Consider the following 12,650-nt stretch of genomic DNA (forward strand, 5'->3'; position numbering starts at 1 on the left):
TTAAAGCTGGAGCGTCCCATGACTGCACCCAGAGCAGTCCCTCTTTCCTTTCCACAGCACAGGTTATGAGGAAGCTGCAGATTCTAGTGGACACTGGAGAGCCTGAAGGACCTGTGATGATGTCAAGAAGAGGGAGGGCTCTGAGCTGCTATGTGATGCTCCAGCCCGCCCACTCCTGACATCATCACAGAACTCAGTGTCCTGCCCAGGCATGGCAGGCAGGTATGCAGCCATCTTCTCTCTCCCTTGGCCCCTGCTGCTGCCTCCTCTCCCCCAGACACACAGACCTGCCCAGCTGCTGCAGGAATCAGCGCAGGAGAAGCCATGTGTGTCCCTGCTTAAGCATTTGCTGCTCCCGGCTCACCGCTCAGCTGATAGGTGGGCGGGGAGCCGCTAATGAATATTCACTGCACTTAATCATCGGGAGCACATGGTTTCTCCAGCGCTGATTCTGGGCAGCGGGGACATCCTGAAGTGGGATAACAGTGCGATCCCACTCACTGCTGCCCCCCTCCCCACATGCTACATCTGTACCATAAGACGCACCCACACTTTCCTCCCAAATTTGGAGGAAAAAAGTGCGTCTTATGGTCGGAAAAATACGGTATTAGATATATGAAACTGAAATAGCTGTTGCAAAAAAACACAATTTTTATAAAACATTAAGCTTAAGATTAATAGTGGTGCCCAAACTTTTTCGTATAACTGTATATATATATATATATATATATATATATATATATACCTATACTATGTGTAGACATTTATTTTATCTATTCTGTTTCAACCTGTCAGAGTGATTTTACATTTCAGCGCACTGATTTGCCGACTACTCTATAGGACATCGGTGCGTTTTTCTCGGAAGTCACACTGATAGTTCATGTAGTGTGCGAGTTTTTCTCGGACCCATAGACTTTCATTGGCGAAAATAAAACTGATGATGTGAGCTGCTCCATAGATTAACATTGGTCCAAGTGATATGTGATGTTTTCTCGCATAGCACTCATCCGTACTCCTCTCTAGTGTGACTCCAGCCTAACAGACAATGCTTTTAAGCACACTCATACTTACAGGCAAACTACATTCATGCTGACACATTACATATAGTAACACACACACACTACATACTGTCTAATATTCACACTCTATTCATACATTTACTGATGGACTGGGATGCAAAGTAGCATTGTTCTAGTGCTCACGGTTCAACTGCGATCAATATTACCTGACGGAGCCTTTTCCTCTGTCCTAAAAAAGGAGTCCCGGCAGTTGCATAGGGTGCGGTCACCCCGGGCCTTGCGCTCAGAGGGGCCCACCTGGACCTATGCTACCCTTAATGCTATCGGCGTGCGCAACATGGGGCTGAATACAAATGCACCTCAGAATTTTCAGATTTACATTTTTTTAAATCAGATCATTTTTATTGATTATTTGATTTTATTAACAATTGCACACATTATACAATATAGTACAAACACAGTAAACGTAATAAACAAGTTTAACCCTTAAAGTTTTTATAGTCCTATACCTGCCAAGGTACTCCATGCCAAACAAAGTTATCAATTTCGTCCAAATGAAAAATTTCCCAAAGACTGGTGACACGTTATTAAATACAGGGATTATACCAAAACTAGTATTGGTTGTATGTTCACTAACAACATGTTTACAAAGAGAAAATAATTGGTATCTATATGTCCTCAACATACAATATTTAAAAAGCCGAAAAAGCCAACAGATTTACATTTTGTTAAAATTTGTAGAAAACCATATATCACTTCCTTTACACTTCACAAATACTACTCTGTGTTGGTATATCACATAAAATCCCATTAAAATGCATTTAACTTTGTGGGTGTAATGTCATAAAATGTACTGTAGTTACGTTCAATGGGATTGAATACTTTTTCAAAGCACTGTAAATTCTACTAACAACCATTAATAAAAATTTCCAGTTCTGATTACGGCACACCGATATATTCTCCATGCGGTCCAATAATCCCTGTGTGATCCTCACATGTGAACCTTATAGCCCTATGTGAGGCTGCTACAGTAATTCCTACTGCATCATATGGTAATTATTAGACAGGAGTCCAATTATTTATGAAATGATAATAGCGCTCTCTTGTACACAGTGTGCTGCTTCTGTGTATACTCTGCTAATTATGTGCGACTTTTACACATTATTGGCAGTGACACTTGGACATTCCTCAGTACTGTTCAGAATCTCCATTATGATTTTCCCTGGTCTACTGTCAGATCAAGAATAGTGGAGCCCAGTCAAAAAAATAGTGGTAGCCACCCACTGTGGGCTCATTCAGATGTCAGTTTTTCTGTTACAAGTTCTATTCATGATTGCATTTTTATAATGTGTGAACAGGTCTTAGGGTACCGTCACACAGTGGCATTTTGATCGCTACGATGGCACGATTTGTGACGTTCCAGCGATATAGTTACGATCTCGCAGTGTCTGACACGCTCCTACGATCAGGGACCCCGCTGAGAATCGTACGTCGTAGCAGATCGTTTGAAACTTTCTTTCGTCGTCTAGTGTCCCGCTGTGGCGGCATGATCGCATGGTGTAACAAAGATGTGCACGATATTGTATACGATGTGCGCATAGTAACCAACGGCTTCTACATCGCACATACGTCATGAAATTATCGCTCCAGCGTCGTTCATTGCAAAGTATGACAGCAGTCTACGACGCTGGAGCGATATTGTTACGATGCTGGAGCGTCACGGATCGTGCCGTTGTAGCGATCAAAATGCCACTGTGTGACGGTACCCTTACACTTGTGATGACCACATCCATAGAAACCTTTCATATATGATTATTTGATGGGTGTGTAATGTTCTCATTCTGGTTTTGAGTTTTCTGTTTGTGGATCCTGCATATTTTAAGTTGCACTCCTTACATTCAGTATAATATATATTACACGATCAGAACTGCAATTCAAAAAATCTTTGATAGAATAACTTATTCATTATTATCATGGTTGTAAAAGGATTTTGTTTTCTTAGGGCACTTTCACACGTCAGTGTGTCCAGTATGTGTGGTTACAATTTTCACATGTACCAGAGACGGCGTGAGTTCCCTTGTATTTTTGATAACCAGCAAGGTAAAACTGACAGCTTGGGCTGCAACCCTCAGCCGTAACCAACCTTGCTAACGCTGCCCACAGCTGTCAGTTTTCCCTGGCTGGTTATCAAAAATACAGGGGAACCCACGCCGTTTAAAAAAAAAAAAGTATTTATTTATTGCGAAGTCAGCGGCTGATGAATATTCCCATCAGCCACCGCCTGCTCTCACTGTTCTTAGTGGCAGCAAGTGTAGGCTGATTGAAGCAGTATTCCCATCAGCTTGCACCTGCTCTTGCTGTTATCACTTGATTAAAACTCTGAACATTCTCCCCTGCTCACACTGATTGCTGGCATAGTAGAGGAAAATAATGATATCAATCTTCAGCGCTGGGGAATAGCGCTAACCGTACCACTGCTTCAAAGGCATCGGTACGTGTGGTAATGATGCGGCACACGGTTGCCACACATACAATGGAGGAAATAAGTATTAGATCCCTTGGTGATTTTGTAAATTTGCCTACTGACAAAGACATGAACAGTTTATAATTTTTAGGTTAGGTTGATTTTAACATTTAGAGATTTAAAGAATATCAAAAATAAATTCCAGAAAATCACATTGTATAAATTATATACATTTATTTGCATTTTGAAGTGAAAAATAAGTATTTGATCTCCTACTAACCATTAAGAGTTCTGGCTCCTACAGACCATTTAGACACAACTAAAAAAACCTCATTACCTGCATTAAAGTCAGCTGTCTTACTTAGTCACCTTTATGAAAGACTCCTGTCCACAGACTCAATTAATCAGTCAGATTCTAAACTCTACAGCATGGGCAAGACCAAAGAGCTTTATAAGGATGTCAGGAACAAGATCATAGACCGACACAAAGCTGGAATGGGCTACAAAACCATTAGTAAGATGCTGAGTGAGAAGGAGACAACTGTTGGTGCCATAAGTAAGAATATAGACAAAATACTACAAAATGACTGTCAATCGACATCGATCTGAGGCACCATGCAAAATCTCACCTCGTGGGGTATCCTTGATCATGAGGAAGGTGAGAAATCAGCCTAAAACTACACGGGGAGAACTTGTTAATGATCTCAAGGCAGCTGGGACCGCAGTTTCCAAGAAAACCATTGGCAACATATTACATCGTAAAAGTTTAAAATCCTGCAGTGCCGGCAAAGTCCCCCTGCTCAAGAAGGCACATGTGGAGGCCTGTCTGAAGTTTGCCAATGAACACCTGGATGATTCTGTGAGTGATTGGGAGAAGGTGCTATGGTCAGATGAGAAAAAAATGGAGGTCTTTGGTATTAACTGAACTCGCCATGTTTGGAGGAAGAGAAATGTTGCCTATGACCCAAAGAACACTGTCCCTACTATCAAGCATGGAGGTGGAAACATTGTTTTGGGGGTGTTTTTCTGTTAAGAGCACAGGACTACTTCACTGCATCAATGGGAGAATGGATGGAGCTATGTACCGTAAAATCCTGAGTGGCAACCTCCTTCCTTCTGCCAGGACATTAAAAATGGGTCGCGGCTCGGTCTTTCAGCAAGACAATGACCCAAAACATACAGCCAGAGCAACTAAGGAGTGGTTCAAAAAGAAGCACATTAATGTCATGGAGTGGCCTAGCCAGTCTCCAGACCTTAATCCCATAGAAAACTTATGGAGGCAATTGAAGCTCCGAGTTGCCATGCAACAGCCTCAAAATTTTAATGATTTAGAGATGATCTGCAAAGAGGAGTGGACCAAAATTCCTCCTGACATGTGCGCAAACCTCATCATCAACTACAAAAAACTTCTGAGTGCTGTGCTTGCCAACAAGGGTTTTGCCACCAAGTATTAAGCCTTGTTTGCCAGAGGGATCAAATACTTATTTCTCACTGCAAAATGCAAATACATTTATATAATTTATACAATGTGATTTTCTGGATTTTATTTCTGATATTCTATCTCTCAATGTCAAAATTAACCTACCCTTAAAATTATAGACTGTTCGTGACTTCGTCATTCTGCAAAACTTACAAAATCAGCAAGGTATCAAATACATATATCCCCCACTGTATGCCTACTAGAAGTGCTCAATCATTGATTATAAACTTTATATGTATAGTTATTTCTCTTACTACTGTCACGTAATAGTCACATCTGTGTTACACATTTAGGAATGGATGCCAACAAAAGCCCTAAATGCTAAATGATCCTGTCAAGTAAAACTTCTGAAATATCAATAACTAAAAATATTTTGGAATATGAATCAAAAAGCAATTAAAGCAATCTCCAACAGTATTGAATAATATAACAAATGCAAACTTTGCTACATAGTAAGAATTGTGACAATTGTGATAAAGTCGAGGCCATTAATTCATCAAGATGTCTAAGATACTTAAAGGTCATTGACAATTTTCTAATCTAGTTTGACTAGAACTGGATCTGAATTTAGTTATTGATTGACATTGACAGGGTATAGATATATATGAAGGGTGTCCTGTTAGAGAGCATGAGTTATGAATTGTAAAAGATGACATACTACTCAAGACCTTTGACTCAGTGATGCCGATGTAGACAACATGAGCTGCTGAGCCTAGCTACTGGATGCAGGGGTTACGAGAACTGTAGTTGTAGGGGGTATGATATATTACGTTTATACCTTTGCCTTTCTCTTTTGTCCCGGTGCCGTATATTATCAGTGTTTGTATATTTGTTAACATATGATGGTACTGCTACATGATCTAGTGTATTACCACTCCTATACAATGGTACTGCTACTCTGTTATGTGTATTAGCGTGTCTTGCTTAATGTATGTATGTGTAATGTTATACTGTTGTAATGCTGCTAGATATAGTGCAACGTTTAAGAAATGAAGTATAGCCATTTGGAGTCTATAGAACAGAAGTATGGTATCAAGCAACAGGGTTGCAGCAGTTCATAGCTGGAGGAAGGAAGCGGTCTGGAAGAGTACAGGGTGCAGATTGTTCAGCATGTGGCAGATTATTGCATGGGTCGATGCTCTCAGAACCGGGGTGAAATGGACTAGAGAATCCCCAGGCACAGTGAGTATGAAACTGAGTGCACGGAAAGAGCAGAATGAGAACTGCATAGGACTTGCTGTTCATGTTGTTACTGACAAGAATTTGCTGCCAAGTTGTACAAGTAAAGTTTCACATGTTGCATTTGAACATGACTGTGTCTCAATTCTTGTGAAGCCAGTTGCAGAAAGGCCTCAGCACCACAGTGTTATCCCTGTTGGCGCAGCGGAAGAAAACACAGGTATGCTGGTGAGAGAATGCTGTTTTCATGTAAGCGGAAACCAGGACAAAGATACACCAGCATATGTGGCCACAACTACGGCCCTGGCGCTCCTTTACATAGTCGTGATGTCACATTGCAGCTTATTAACTAAGGCAGCAGCAGAGACACAGCCCTGGATCATGGAGGACAAGTGGCAACTGTGATTGGGATTTTTTAGTAATCAAACAGGTAGGTGGCACACCAAGTGAGATAAAGTTAACTTGAGAAGGGTGTTAGGCCCTCTGGAGCAAACTACTGAGCTCCTGTAGATCAATAGTAGCCAGAGGGAAGGAACTTCACACCAAAAGGCACTTGCAGATGATTCAAATAGGATTTATTGTTAGTATTTCAAATCCATTGGTTACACTCTGGTTAAGTGTACAGTTGGATCGTGGTTGTCCCTTTTTGGGAGAATCCCACCCTGCAGCCTATATGTATTGATCAAAGCCTTTACATTTGATAAAGTGACACCCAAGTTTCACCCAAAACATTAACGTAATACTGTACTTACTGCAGTGTAACCAATGGATATGAACTACTGACAATAAATCCTGTTTGAAGCATCTCTAAATACCTTAGGTGTGCAGTTCTTTCACTCTGTCTACTATTGAGATTTTATAGGTCTGCCACCCTATCTTCATATGTACAAATTTGAAACCAGACTACAGTTTACAAATCGGATATAATCATATCTAGTCTATGTAATAATCTCTGAACCAAACAGCCTGTACTAAAGATCTCCACACATGAGACAAATATGAACAGTATTTCATCAGTTTGGACTAATGTTTGTTTATCAATGGAAAGAAACCACTCTCAAAACTACATTGCCGCATTGCATTATTGGGGCCAACAATACAGCAAGTGTTTTGTTAGAAAAGTGCTGGCGCCCCTGCATGAGTTCCATTCCTCCTCCTAGCAGGGACGCCGGTGTGTTCACTTACTCATTCACACTCTCTCAGAATCTGTTTCCTTCCAGGACCTGTGCACGACACGCACGTCTCCTGGTAATGTGCTTAAAGGGGCAGCGCGTACTTCTGCAAATGACCCTATTCAATAGCTGGGAAATGTCTGATATTTAAGGCACCCTCTCCTAATGGGGGCACCTTATTAACTTTAGTATTATGTGTGTTTCCTGCTACCAAGTTATAAGGTCCCTGTCTATCTGTCCTGTCTGACCTGGCTAATCCTGATCCTTTCCATCCTGTCTGAATCTGATCCTGTATATCCTATCTGAAACTGATCTTGCCTGCCCTGTTTGAACTGGCTCCTGTCTGCCATGCTGTTACCTGTTCAATATTTTAGAGCCTGATCCGTTTTGTCCATACCTATACCACTACCCTTTCCAGTCCAGTCTGAACCTGCACCTGTGATCCTGTACCTGAGTCCGTCCTGTGTTCCTGAACTTTTCCGGTCCATTCCTGATCGACTACCTGTCCTGTCTTCCAGCTGCAAGTCCACTTGGAGGTCAGCTACCATGTCTCTGGGTCTATCCTGGACTAGCACCTGCCATGTACCTGGGTTCAAGTCTAACTACATCATTAGAAGCTCTAGTGAAGAAACAGGTGGTCACTTAGTTACATCCCTCCAGGCTATTACTGGACTGTGGCACTGTGGTTCCACACCAAGGTGCGTAACATGTGAACATTCACTGGTCTGCCATCAGTCAAAACAAACAATCATTTGCTAAACCCCTTAAGGACTGATCCACATTGTATGTTAATGACCAAACATTTTTTTTAAAGTCTAACCAGGGTCATTTTAAGAGGTAATAACTCTGTAACACTTCAACCGATCTCAGTGATTCTGAGATCATTTTCTCTTGACATATTGTACTTCATGATAATGGTCAAATTTGTTCCATATAACTTGCTATGGTTTGTAAAAATATCCGAAATTTGTAAAAATTTAGAAAATTTCACAATTTTCAAACTTTTAATTTGTATGCCCTTAAACCAGAGTTATGTCACACAAAATAGTTAATAAATAGCATTTCCAACATGTTGACTTTACATCACCACAATTTTTGAGTCATAAATTTTTTCTGTTAGGATGTTAGAATGGTTAAACGTTAATCAGCAAACTCTCATTTTTCCAACAAAAGTTACAAGACCATTTTTTCTAGGACAACAACACATTTGAAGTGACTTTTTTTGGGCCTATATGTGAGAAAATACCCAAAAGTTACACCATTCAAAAAACTGCACCCATCAAAGTCCTCAAAACCACATTGAAGTTTATTAACCTTTCATGTGCTTCGCAGGAATTATTTCAATGTGGAAGGAAAAAATAAACATTTCACTTCTTTTCATAGAAATTTTACTTTTGCCCCACATTTTTTATTTTCACTAGGGCAAAAGGAAAAAAGGAACAAAATTTGTTGTGCAATTTCTCCCTAGTATGCTGATATCCCATATGTGGGAGAAAACTACTGTTCGGGCACACAGCAGGGCTCGGAAGGGGCGCCTCACGAAATGTATGTAGATGTGTGGTGAGCACCTTGAAGTCCAAGGTACTTCACAGGGGTTTATAACGTAGAGCTTTGAAAAAAAAAAAAAATCCCACCTTTCCGACAAAAATGTTCTTTTAACCCCAATTTTTTATTTTCACAAGAGTAATAGGAGAAAATGGACCTCTATATTTGTTGTGAAATTTCTCCAGAGTACGCCAATACTCCATATGCAGGAGAAAACTACTGTTTGGGCTCACGACAGGGCTCGGATGGGAAGCAGCACAGTTTGACGTTTTGAACGCAAAAATGGCTGGAATCGTAAGTGGACACCTTGTCGCGTTTTGAGAGCTCCTGATGTTCCATAAACAGCGGAAATCCCCCACAAGTGACACCATTTTATATACTTGACCCCTCAAGAAGGATCTTGTCTAAATGGGTGGTGAGCATCTTGACCCCCCAGATGCTTCACAGAAATTTATAAGGTAGAGCTGTAGAAAAAAAAATCACATTTTTTAAAAAAAAAATGTTCTTTTAGCCCAATTTTTTTTATTTTCACAAGGGTAGCTGGAGAAAATCTATGGAATGATTTTTGTGCAATTTCTAATGAGTGCAACAATATCCAATATGTGGTTGAAAACTACTTTTGAAGCACAGTGCAAAGTTAAGAACAGCAGAAACCCCCATAAGTGACATACTGTAATTTTGCCAACAATATCTATCAATGAATTTGTTTAGTGAGCATGTTAACACCACGTGTGCCTCGCAGAAATTTATACCATTAGTAACATAGTAACATAGTTAGTAAGGCCGAAAAAAGACATTTGTCCATCCAGTTCAGCCTATATTCCATCATAATAAATCCCCAGATCTACGTCCTTCTACAGAACCTAATAATTGTATGATACAATATTGTTCTGCTCCAGGAAGACATCCAGGCCTCTCTTGAACCCCTCGACTGAGTTCGCCATCACCACCTCCTCAGGCAAGCAATTCCAGATTCTCACTGCCCTAACAGTAAAGAATCCTCTTCTATGTTGGTGGAAAAACCTTCTCTCCTCCAGACGCAAAGAATGCCCCCTTGTGCCCGTCACCTTCCTTGGTATAAACAGATCCTCAGCGAGATATTTGTATTGTCCCCTTATATACTTATACATGGTTATTAGATCGCCCCTCAGTCGTCTTTTTTCTAGACTAAATAATCCTAATTTCGCTAATCTATCTGGGTATTGTAGTTCTCCCATCCCCTTTATTAATTTTGTTGCCCTCCTTTGTACTCTCTCTAGTTCCATTATATCCTTCCTGAGCACCGGTGCCCAAAACTGGACACAGTACTCCATGTGCGGTCTAACTAGGGATTTGTACAGAGGCAGTATAATGCTCTCATCATGTGTATCCAGACCTCTTTTAATGCACCCCATGATCCTGTTTGCCTTGGCAGCTGCTGCCTGGCACTGGCTGCTCCAGGTAAGTTTATCATTGGGTGGTGAAGAAAGAATAATTACATTTTTAAACCTAAAATGTTGTTTTAGCAGCAAATTTTTAATTTTTATAAGGGCTAATAGGAAAAAGTGGACCTCACAGTTTGTTGCGCCATATTATAATGCAGATTTTACTGTTATGATTTGTGGGTGCCATGACCCAATGGAGGATCCCCTGAGGTGCCAGAACAACAGAATCCACCCGTAAGTGACCCTATTTTACAAACTTCACCCCTCAATGAGTTGAACTAGGGATGGAGCGCTATTTGCCTCCTAGAGTGCAGATTTTCCTAGAATAGTTTGTGGACTCCATATACAGAGCCTCTAAGTGCTAGAAGAGCAGAATACCCCCTCAAGTGACTCCATTTTTGAAATTATACCACTGCCAAACATGTGGATGCTAAATGTGGTTTAGACACACTGCGGGGCTCAGAAGGGAGGGGGGCATTTGGATTTCAGAGTGTGGAATTCAATGATTTTCTTTTGAGGAGTGAGGAGCCATTTTGCTTTTCCAGAGCCTTTGTACTACCAGTAAAGTGGAAGCAACATATATTTCCATTGACAGATGACGGACCTGAGTGGTGACTCACTTTTTTGTGAATTGAGTTGAAGCCTTTATTGGGAACATTCTACATACCCTTTTGAATCACATTTATTCTGTGCTCTATGCTGAGAACTTACATAGAGGTTTACATCTAAACATCTTATGACGTGATTCAGATGAAACATCTGAGGGATCCATTCATTATAATGAGGCAACAGTATTACTCTGGACTCCATCTGGCCTCTGTTCAGCATTGTCATGTTTTCAGAGCTGCACAAAACTGGGGTGGACCGCGCTTTTATGCATGCTTAAAAAGACAGACAATCGTAGGCCAGATGGCATCCACAGTGTTTCCATCTGCCTCATTATAGGGAATTTTCTGTCATGAGTTCCGTCTGAATCCCGTATGTCAGTGATTTGCACATAAGCCCCCAGTGAAAGCGCTCAACACAGAGCACAGGATATATGTGAGCCGAGCCTTACTGCGATCTTTGGGAGGCAGAATGTACAAATCAACAGCAGGTGCAGAATTGTTTTATTTATTTTTTTACACCTTTCCTCATTTGGTAAAATTGATTAGACAATTTTATTCTTCGGGTCGGAGTGATTACAGCGATACCAGATTTATATAGTTTTTTCTGTTTGGCTGCTGTCACAAACTAAAAGATGCTGTTTTTTGCAAAACTTGCATCGCCATAATTTGAGAGGTATAATTTTCCAATATTTCTGCCTACAGAGTCATGTGAGGTCTTCTTTTTTACGGGATGAGTTGACGGTTTTACTGGTACCATTTTCAAGCACATATGGTATGTGCTTGATCACTTTCTATTCCGATTTTTGTGAGGCAGAATGAACAAAAAACAGCAATTCAGGAGTTGTTTTTGAGGATTTTTTAATATTGTGGTAAAATTGATAAGGCAGCTTTATTCCTTGGGTCAGTACGATTGCAGTGATACTGAATTTATATAATTTTTTTTATGTTTTCACGCTTTTACACAATAAAAACTTTTATAGAAAAAAATTATTATTTTTGCATCATATTATTCTGAGAGCTATAACTTTTTTTATTTTTCCATTGATGAAGTCATATGGCAGCTTGTTTTTTTGCAAGATATGGTGACATTTTAAGCTTTTTTTACATACATCTTTTTGTTCATGTTTTATTCCTTTTTTTTCAGTGGTATGATGAAAAACCATAGTTTGCCTTTTTTTATGGCGTTCGTTGAAGGGATTAATGACAGTTTTATAGATCCAGTCTTTCTGGACGGGTTGATAGCAAATTTGAGGGTTTTTTTGTTTATTGAATTTTTTTTGCATTAAAATGTGCATTTATTGCAATTTTTTTTAACTTTAATTTTTAATTTGTTTACTTAATCCCTCTATGGGACCTTCACATATTTTTCTGTATACCTGTGTCCCATATTTTTCTGTATACCTGTACAGAAGTTTCTTAGCATATACTCTGAGCATGGTCTAAGAAGCTATCCGGAGCTTGGTGACCTGGGGACCATCATGATGACCCTTGAGTCACCATGGTAAGGATCAGGCCCCTACGTTGATGTCACAGGGCTCCGATCTGAAGGGAGAGGGAGCTTCTTCACTTTTCCTGCATCTTAAATGTTGCGATCGCTCTTGATCGCAGCATTTAGGGGGTTAAACAGAGAGGGTCCGAGCTCCTGCTGTGATTGAGCGGGAGGTGCTGATATTTCAGCACCTCCTGAGTGATCATGCTGTGATCACAGCCCTCTGAGTGTGGGGGCTAATAGCATGGGGAACTGACGCCTGCTCATGTC

At 40.4% G+C, this 12,650-nt stretch overlaps 1 protein-coding gene across 1 annotated transcript in view; it reads right to left on the bottom strand.

The window, feature by feature from the left end:
- RXFP2 (relaxin family peptide receptor 2) overlaps positions 1 to 12,650 on the bottom strand; it is a 513,675-nt gene that overhangs the window by 289,877 nt on the left and 211,148 nt on the right. The window lies entirely within an intron of this gene.

Source organism: Ranitomeya imitator, chromosome 3, assembly GCF_032444005.1.
Source record: "Ranitomeya imitator isolate aRanImi1 chromosome 3, aRanImi1.pri, whole genome shotgun sequence".
NCBI lineage: Eukaryota > Metazoa > Chordata > Amphibia > Anura > Dendrobatidae > Ranitomeya > Ranitomeya imitator.